The sequence below is a fragment of the Solanum pennellii genome, chromosome 7 (genome assembly GCF_001406875.1).
Source record: "Solanum pennellii chromosome 7, SPENNV200".
Lineage (NCBI taxonomy): Eukaryota > Viridiplantae > Streptophyta > Magnoliopsida > Solanales > Solanaceae > Solanum > Solanum pennellii.
In genome coordinates this window covers 69,245,857-69,256,667 of record NC_028643.1, presented here as the reverse complement: position 1 = coordinate 69,256,667, position 10,811 = coordinate 69,245,857, and positions in this window count along the sequence as shown.

The window sequence follows — 10,811 nt, the reverse complement described above, 5'->3', positions numbered from 1 at the left end:
CTTTTATCTCAAATATCTTTTAGAGGCGATTCTTTTTATTTAAAGTTGCTTATTTTTACTAGAACTACGTGGTAAATTCAATTCATTTATCCGATTTGACTTTTTTTCCCTATATTTTTACCTTATATATAGTTACAAATCGATAAAAGTAAAACTATAAATCGTATCTCGGTGTGTGGCATTTTATCGCGTAGATATCAAGAAAATTAACCAAATTGAAAAAAAATTGCCCCGATCACACATCCGAGGCATGATTTATGTCCATTTGAAGTTCAATAATTTATAACTACTCCTTTTATGTTACATTTGCTGAAACTTTAAATGACCATAATTTTTGCCTCGAATATCTTTTAAAGGCGATTCTTTTTTTAAAGTAATTTATTTTTCAAGCTCTACGTGGTAAACTCAATTCCTTTATCTAATTTGACTTTCTCTTTTTCCTTATAATTTTACCTTATACATAGTCACAAATCGATAAAAGTAAAAATATAAATCCTATTTCAGTGTGTGGTATTTTATCGCGTAGATATCAAAAAAATAATCTGATTAAAAAAATATTTTTCGATCATATATCTGAGGAATGATTTATGTCCATTTGTAGTTCAAAAATTAACGACTACTCCTTTTATGTTACATTTGGTGAAACTTCAAATGACCGCAATTTTTTCCTCGAATATCTTTTAGAGGCGATTCTTTTTTTAAAGTTGATTATTTTTTTAAGATTTACGTAGAAAACTCAATTCCATTATCCAATTTGATTTTCTTTTTTTCTTATAATTTTACCTTATATATAGTCACAAGTCGATAAAAGTAAAAACTATAAATCCTATCTCACCGTGTAGCATTTTTTCGAGTAGATATCAAAAAAATAATCGGATTGGAAAAAAATCGCCTCGATCGGACATCCGAGGTATGATTAATGTCCGTTTGAAATTCAAAAACTGTAACTTTTACCTCGAATATCTTTTAGAGGCGATTCTTTTTTTAAAAGTTTCTTTTTTTTTTGAGAACTACATGGTAAATTCAATTCCTTTATGCAATTTGACTTTCTTTTTCCCTATAATTTTACCTTATATATAGTCACAAATCGATAAAAATAAAACTATAAATCTTATCTCAGTGTGTCTCCTTTTATCACGTAGATATCAAAAAATTAACCAAAGTTAAAAAAATTTGCCTCGATTAGATATACGAGATATGATTTATGTCCATTTTAAGTTCAATAATTTACAATTATTCCTTTTACGTTACATTTGTTGAAACTTCAAATGACCGTAACTTTTGCCTCAAATATCTTTTAGAGGCGATTGTTTTTTTAAAGTTACTTATTGTTTCGAGATCTATGTGATAAACTCAATTCTTTATCTGATTTGAATTTTTTTTTTCCTTATTATTTTACCTTATATATAGTGACAATCCGATAAAAGTAAAAGTATAAATCCTATCTCCGTGTATAGTATTTTATCGCGTGAATACTAAAAAAATAACCAGATGAAAAACAAAACGCCTTGCTCGGACATCCGAGGCATGATTATGTTCATTTGAAGTTAAAAATTTTACAACTACTCCTATTACGTTACATTTAGTGAAATTTTAAATAACCGTAATTTTTGCCTCGAATATCTTTTGGAGACGATTCTTTTTTTAAAGTTCCTTATTTCTTTGAGAACTATGGGGTAAATTAAATTTCTTTATCCGTTTTGACTTTCTTTTTTTCTCTATAATTTTACCTTATATATAGTCACAAATCGATAATAGTAAAACTATAAATCTTATCTCAGTGTGTGTTATTTTATCGCGTGGACATCGAAAAAAAATCAAATTGAAAAAAACATCGTCTTGATCGGACATCCGAGCCATGATTTATGTCCTGTTGAAGTTCAAAAATTTACAACTACTTCTTTTTCGTTAAATTTGGTGAACTTCAAAAGACCGTAACTTTTGCGTCGAATATGATTAGAGGCGAACCTATTTTTAAAGTTGCTTATTTTTTTGAGATCTCCGTAGTAAACTCAATTCCATTATCCGATCTGATTTTCTTTTTTCTCCTTCTAATTTTACCTTATATATAGTCACAAACCGATAAAAGTAAAACAATAAATCCTATCTTAGTGTGTGGCATCTTTTCAAATAGATATCAAAAAATAACCAGATTGGAAAAAAAAAACCTTAATCGGACATCCAAGACATGCTTTATGTCAATTTGAAGTTCAAAAATTTACAACTACTCATTTTATGTTATATTTAGTGAAACTTCAAATGTCTGTAACTCTTGCCTAGAATATCTTTTAGAGGTAATTCTTTTTTTAAAGTTTCTTATTTTTTCAGGAACTACGTGGTAAATTTAATTTCTTTATCCGATTTGACTTTCTTTTAATCCTATAATTTTACCTTATATATAGTCACAAATCGATAAAAGTAAACTATAAATCTTATCTCAGTGTGTAGCATTTTTTCGTGTAGATATCAAAAAAATAACCAAATTAAAAAAATTGCCTCGATCGGATATCCGAAAAATGATCTATGTCCATTTGAAGTTCAATAATTTACAACTATTTCTTTTACGTCACATTTGTTGAAACTTCAAATGCTTGTAACTTTTGCCTCGAATATCTTTTAGAGGTGATTATTCTTTTAAAGTTGCTTATTTTTCAAGATCTATGTGGTAAACTCAATTCCCTTATCCGATTTGAATATCTTTTTTTCCTTATAATTTTACCTTATCATAGTCACAAACTGACAAAAATAAAACTATAAATCTTGTTTCAGTTTGTGGTATTTTATCGTGTAGGTATTGAAAAATTAACTGGATTAACAAAAATTCCCCTCGATCGGACATCCGAGCCATGATGTATGTCCGTTTGAAGTTCAAAAAGTTATAACTACTCCTTTTACGTTACATTTAGTGAAACTTCAAATGACTGTTACTTTTGCCTCGAATATCTTTTAAATGCGATTCTTTTTTTAAAGGTTCTTAATTTTTTGAGATCTACGTGGTAAACTTAGTTCATAATTCAATTTGACTTTGTTTTTTTCGCTATACTTTTACCTTATATATAGTCACAAACGATAAAAGTAAAACTATAAATTCTATTAAAGTCTGTGGCGTCTTATCGCATAGAATCGAAAAAATAACCAAATTGAAAAAAATTGCCCTGGTCGGATATCGGAGACATTATATATGTCCATTTGAAGTTCAATAATTTACAACTACTCCTTTTACGTTACATTTGTTCAAATTTTAAATGACCGTAACTTTTGCCTCGAATATCTTTTAGAGGCGATTCTTTTTTTTAAAATTACTTATTTTTTTAGATCTACGTGGTAAACTCAATTTCTTTATCCGATTTGAATTTATTTGTTTCCTTATAATTTAACCTCATATATAGTCATAAACCGATAAAAGTAAAACTATCAATCCTATCTCAGTGTGTGGCGTTTTATCGCGCATGTTCCGAAAAAATAACCTAATCATAAAAAAATTGCCTCGATCGGACATCCTAGACATGTTATATATTCATTTGAAGTTCAAAAATTTACAACTACTCCTTTTACGTTACATTTGGTAAAACTTCAAATGACTGTAATTTTTGCCTCGATTATCTTTTAGAGGCGATTCTATTTTTAAAGTTGCTTATTTTTTTAACATCTACGTGGTAAACTCAATCCTTTATCCGATTTGACTTTATTTTTTTGGTCATGACCAGAGTCTAGACCCAGATGAGACCGGCGTCGTTGACCTCTCAGAGGCCGCAAACAAGCCTACATACGTCATCATTACTTCATCTAGGTTAATTTTAGCGGAAAACTTGAACTTTTCTTTACTTAGACTTCATAATGAGAAATATTTTCGCATAACACTAGCTACATAAACTCACAAGCATTCACAACAACCATCTAATACCAAGATAATCAAATGAAAGACATAGTCAATATCTGTATAAAATATAGAGTTGCCAAAATGGCACCAATACAATATCTGAAATAACTGGGAAAGAAACACTAGTGGAACATACTCCACTAGATAATGTCTAAGTCTAATGCTTGAATAAAATAGTAATCATCCTCGAAAGCATGAGGGCCTATAAAATTCGGATGAAAGCTCCACGTCCGAATAACTTCAGCGTCGACCCGTAAGCTCTAGCGTCCAGCTGCACCTGCACCTAAAGTAGAGAGTTGTATGGGATTAGTACACACTTATACTAAGTATGGGTATATGCAAGCACACACCAAGGACATGCATGATTAAGAAGAGCTCTCTCCTAACGATATGAGTTATGGAAAGTAAAGTCAGTGGACTTGCCAAATCGAATTAGGAAAGTCATGATATAAGAGTAACATGCATCACCATACGTATCATATTGCACGCAGCATATAACATATTTCATGTAGCACATAACATATTGCATATAGCACATATCATATTTCATTTTATTCGTTCATATGCCATGAGACCATGGAATCATGGACTAGACATTAGGACTTCCCAAAATGAGGGCTCAATATATGAGACCTCAACTAGGGAGCCTTCTTTAGCAAACATAGAGTCTTTTTTATTCATTCATACGTACTTCATTTTCATTCGTTCGTAAGCTAGTGTAAACACCAGTCATACCTAGGTTGTAGTTTAAGACTTTCATCGGGTTCGCTATGCAATGACTAAGAATGACCTAGTGTCATTACTTAAGTCTAGCTCACCTCTTGATTATCCTATCCGAACACCTTTGGTATCGTTCATTTCATGATGTGCATTACTTGAGTCTGGTCTTATTATTTTTAACCTTAACCGACATAGATCATGTGAGAATCATGAAATTCAGTATTTAATCCCACATTGAAAGAGGTGGAATCACCGGCCAAAGTGAACCAAAACATGCTAGAGTATATAGGGAAATCAAACCCTGCTAAAACCCTATATTGGCAGTATAGGTTCAAAGACTAGGAGATATAAGGAGACTCATACTTGTCTAGATGGACAGTCTCATCTCATGAGAATTACACGGACCTCTGTCTTCCCGAAAGAAGGAACCGCAACTCATAGCTAGCCTATCGGTGCTCAGTATAAAGTTCCATTACATTCATCTCATATATCATAGAAGCTGGCTTCTAGCATGAGGCATCATAGCTCATTAGATGATTTCTCATCTCATCATTAGTATTAAGTATGCTTTAACTTCAATACTTTCATTAGAGTGTTCATAGAGACTGGTCTCTTCATTAACCTTACACTCTCATAGGTGAATACGTCTTGGTAACATTTACTTAGGATCATTTGAGATTTCTCTCACCTTTCATATTAGCTTCTTATCAAGTTGTCACCACATTCATTAACTTTAGCACATTTATTCTTCATAATTACTCACCCCTTTTACGTGAATGTTCATTTCATCGTATGCCAATACACTTGGCCGTTTAATGTGTGTCACACTCTTACCTAACCCCTCTGGGGTTTCATCATCTCTTCACATAACATCTTAGTTTCACTTACTTTTAAATGTATGCTAGACTTATGAGTCCACACATATAAGCCATGAGCCTTCGTCATAGTTCGTCTAAGTGATTCATATTTACCCAAGATTATGTGGTACAAGACTTATGCATCTTGTAGGTATGCCAAGATATCAATTTTGATCCTTTGAGGCAGCATTCATTAAATATTTGTTCACGTACGACTTATGTGTCAATACGGGATTGGGCAAGGGAACTCAATTTCGAATCCCTGGAGCAACACTTAATCTTATATTAAACTTGATAATTGCATTTTTCAGATTTGGGGGACCCTAGTTCGATCCCCATCACTCCCATAATATTTCCTTTCTTTTCCTCCTCTCTTTCCCGTTTAAGGCAAGGAGGTTATGGGATCAATCCCCCACAAGCTCATTCTTTTTCTCTTAATTTATCTCTTAACTTTCTCACCTATGCAAGAGGTTGTGGGTTCATTCCCCACTCACCACATTTATTTTTCTCCTTTATTTTTCTCTTAACTCTCTCATCTATTCAAGAGGTTGTGGGTTCAATCCCCACTCACCATATTTTATTTTTCTCCTTTATTTTTCTCCTAACTCTCTCATCTACTCAAGAGGTTGTGGGTTCAATCCCTACTCACCACATTTATTTTTCTCCTTTATTTTTTTCCTAACACTCTCATCTATTCAAGAGGTTGTAGTTTCAATCCCCACTCACCACATTTTATTCTTCTCCTTTATTTTTCTCCTAACTCTCTCATCTATTCAAGAGGTTGTGGATTCAATCCCCACTCTCCAGATTTATTTTTCCTTTCATTTTTCTCATGAAATTTTTATGTATACATTTGGTGAGGTCTTGGGTGCAATTCCCAATGACCTCACAATTTTAAAAAAAAACATAGCTATTTTTTTCAATTCTTGGCTGAGACCACCAATTTCCAGCAAGCTGGAAATTTGGTCTTTTTCAATCCATTTTCTCTCATTCTTATGTTGACTTTTGTAGTATTTTGAGTGACATTCAGTCAGACACCTTAACCTTATATGAACATCACATTTTTAACATTTTCATACACACGAAACACACCATTTTAACATACAAATTTAAGACAGCAAACATAGTGAATTTTCAGCACACACATGCTCAAAACAGTCAACTTAATATACTTTTCCGAAACATATTTTTCATTCCTTACATGATTTATGAATACACATTCAACACATAATCACAACCAGACCTAAAATTATCTACTAGAAGACATATCAACACATGATTTGAATCTTTCAAAGGATCTAATGAAAGGGGCATGCAATTGGGACAACCTTAGTTTTTCAATCGCGATTAAACTGAACCTTAAGGGTCTCTTGGGAAAAGGACCAAGAGAGAATAAAACTCATACCTTAATGTCGTTCAACACTTGTTTCAATGCTTCCCATTCCCACGACACCACTGCCTCACCACCAAAATCCAATCCGTCGAGAAGAATGTTGTTGATTTTTGTTTTCAGCTTAGCTTTTCGTTTAAAATTTTGTGTGTAAGTTCTTCAAGAGTGAAAAACTATTATTTTCAATTCTTTTGTTGATGAAAAATGTGAGAATGAGAGTGATAAACGTGAGAATGAGAGGATTAGGATTAGAAGAGTTAGGTGGAGACTTAGTCAAACTAGGAATTTCCATTATTTATTCTTATTATTATTATTATTATTATTATTATTATTATTATTATTATTATTATTATTATTATTTTATTAAAAATCTGATTTTCCTTTAATTAAATCAGAAAATTAAATATTAATTAATTTAACTAATTCACTAAATACAATAAATCAATTAAATCATTGCTTCCACCAAGGCTCGAACCCGGGTGGAGCAAGATTTTGCTTAAAGGGTCAATTTTGGTCACCTCTACCCTAATTGCCCCTTAACCATATTAATTAATTAATTATTTAGGGTAATTACAATACCACCCTTATCCTGGAAAAGACCATTTTACCCCTAGACCCTGCAAACTTAAGAATTACCCCTTTTTAAGTCCGGTTAAGACTCATCCGGGAATATCTTCATATTCGGTTTCCCTACATGGCAGGACCCAACCTTTCCTAGCTCAACTAACCAAGTTAGTTGGCTCGGCAGTTGCAGAGGTTTAGAGGTATGGTTCTATGCGCATCAATCCGTGTGAACCCGTCTAATCTAGGCATTCTAGATATGTTAGACATTACTTAGTATAGTCATTTTTAGGGTTGTTTTCTTTTTCCCTATAATTTTACCTTATATATAGTCACAAATCGATATAAGTAAAACTATAAATTCTATCTCAGTGTGTGGCCTTTTATCGTGTGGATATCAAAAAATAAATAGATTGAAAAAAAATTGCCTCGATCGGACATTTGAGACTTGCTTTATGTTAGTTTGAAGTTCAAAAATTTACAACTACTCCTTTTACGTTAAATTTGGTGAAACTTCAAATGACCGTAACTTTTTCCTCGAATATCTTTTAGGGGCGATTCTTATTTTGAAGTTGCATATTTTTCGAGATCTACGTGGCAAATTTAATTCATTTATCCAATTTGAATTTTTTCTTATAATTTTAACTTATATATAGCCACAAACCGATAAAAGTAAAAATACAAATCCTATCTTAGTGTTAGTATTTTTTTCGCAACAATATCGAAAACATAATCATATTGAAATAAAATCGCCTCGATCTTACATCTGAAGCATGATTTATGTCCGTTTGAAGTTCAAAAATATACAACTACTCCTTTTACGTTACATTTGTTAAAACTTCAAATGACCGTAACTTTTGTCTCGAATATTTGTTAGAGGCGATTCTTCTTTTTAAATTGCTTGTTTTTTGAGATCAGCGTGGTAAACTCAATTCCTTTATCCGATTTCACTTTTTTCCTTATAGTTTTACCTTATATATAGTCACAAACCGATAAAAGAAGTACTATAAATACTATCTCAGTGTGTGGTATTTTTTTGCGTAGATATCGAAAAAAATACCAAATTGAAAAAAAATTGCCTTGATCACACATCCGACACATGATTTATGTTCGTTTGAAGTTCAAAAATTTACAATTACTCCTTTTACATTGCATTTGGTGAAACTTCAAATGACTGTAACTTTTGCCTCGAATATCTTTGAGAGATTATTTGATTTTTAAAGTTGATTATTTTTCAAGTTCCATGTGGTATCCAATTTGAATTTCCTTTTTTTCCTTATAATTTTACCTTATATATAGATACAAACCGATAAAACTAAAATTAGAAATCCTATCTCAGTGTTTTGTATTTTTTTCTCATTGATATAGAAAAAATTACAGGATTGAAAAAATATCGCCTCGATTAGACATCCGATCATGCATGATTTATGTCCGTTTGAAGATCAAAAATTTACAACTACTCCTTTTACGTTATATTTGGTGAAATTAAAATGACCGTAGTTTTTGTCTCGAATATCTTTTAGAGGCAAATCTTTTTTTAAAGTTGCTTATTTTTTTAAAAATCTATGTTGTAAACTCAATTTCTTTATCCGATTTGACTTTCTTTTTTTCTTATAATTTTACCATATATATAGTCACAAACTGATAAAAGTAAAACTATAAATCATATCTTAGTGTGTGGTGTTTTTTCGCGTAGATATCCAAAAAATAATCGAATTCAAAAAAATTGCTGCGATCAGACATCCGAGGCATGATTTATGTTCGATTGAAATTCAAAAATTTACAATTACTCCTTTTACGTTACATTTGGTGAAACTTCAACTGACCGTAACTTTTGCCTCGAATATCTTTTACAGGCGATTCTTTTTTTAAAGTTTCTTATCTTTTCGAAATCTACGTGGTAAACTCAATTTTTTATCCGACTTGACTTTCTTTTTTTCCATATAATTTTACCTTATATATAGTCACAAACCAATAAAAGTAAAACTATAAATCATATCTCAGTGTGTGGTGTTTTTTCGCGTAGATATCAAAAAAATAATCACATTGAATAAAAAATTGCCTCTATCGGTCATTTGAAGTTTCACCAAATGTAACGTAAAATGAGGGCCTCGAGGTTGGCGCCTCGGGGTTGTGGANGGGGCGGGGGGCTGAGGGGGTAGGGCCTCGAGACAGGCGCCTCGGGGCAGGGGGATGGGGGGTTAGGGCCTCGAGGCAGACGCCTCGGGGCGGAGAGCCGAGGGAGGGTTAGGGCCTCGAGGTTGGCGCCTCGAGGCTAGGGGATTAGGGCCTCGAGGTAGGTGTGTCTCTGAGATTTCGGTCATAGTCTAAGGGTACTTGTGTATTCTTCCTTGTTTTTTTATATAATCATGTGGTGTCTTAAACCTAATAATCCAATTAATTTCACTATACACTTTATGTAAGACTTATTTAAGGATGAATATTCTCTATCAATCATATTTCAATCTTAAAATTCCTATTTTAAACTTTTGATCAAAGAAGGGAGATCAAAGATGTAATTATTCATTTCACTATGTCGCTTACGGGTCAATTGGTTGTTTATTAGAGTTATGTCATATGAATAATTATTTACATGTTACCTTTTATATCTTTGTTATAGCGATAGTGTTTATCTATAAATTTCATGTTTTCTATATTCATGATATTAATGATTATGATTATCATAAAGTATTGTGTATTTGAGTAAGTATATAATGTTATAGAGAGGTAATGGTCTTTAAAAAAAAAGTATCTGTTATAATGGATGTTAGTGACGTTATATATATAAGTAGAATGTTATTATTGAAAAATTGAAAAATATTACTTGAAAATTTGATTTTAGAGAAAATCAAGTCGTTAGGGAGAAATGTTATTATAATGAGTGACATGTTATACTGAGTTTTGACTGTATAACTTAATATCTAATGGGCATGCTGAATTTTATACAACTTGCATTTCTATTTATTTGTCATAATTTATTTTTTATTTTATTTAAAAAGTATTTTTTGTCAACATTTTAATTCTAATTTTTCACATAATATATTTAAGATCACAAGATTATAAGATATTTCAGTACATTCAACATGTCTTTAGTTAATCTCTACAAAATTTTTAAAAAAAATTATTTTCTTAAACATCATTCCAAATCAAAATCAAACAAACAAATTGAGACAAAGAAAATAATAAACATGATATAAGCTAAACTAGTTTTCCTTCCCAAGACAAAATTCAGTCTATGTATATTTAATATACATCATAGTCAACATTATATATGGTATGTATAACTAATTAAACATAACAATTCATGTATTAATAATATTTTTCTATATATTTAAATAAAACTTTAGCTTTAAATCAATCCAATTTTAAATTATCATTTTACATATATATATATATATATATA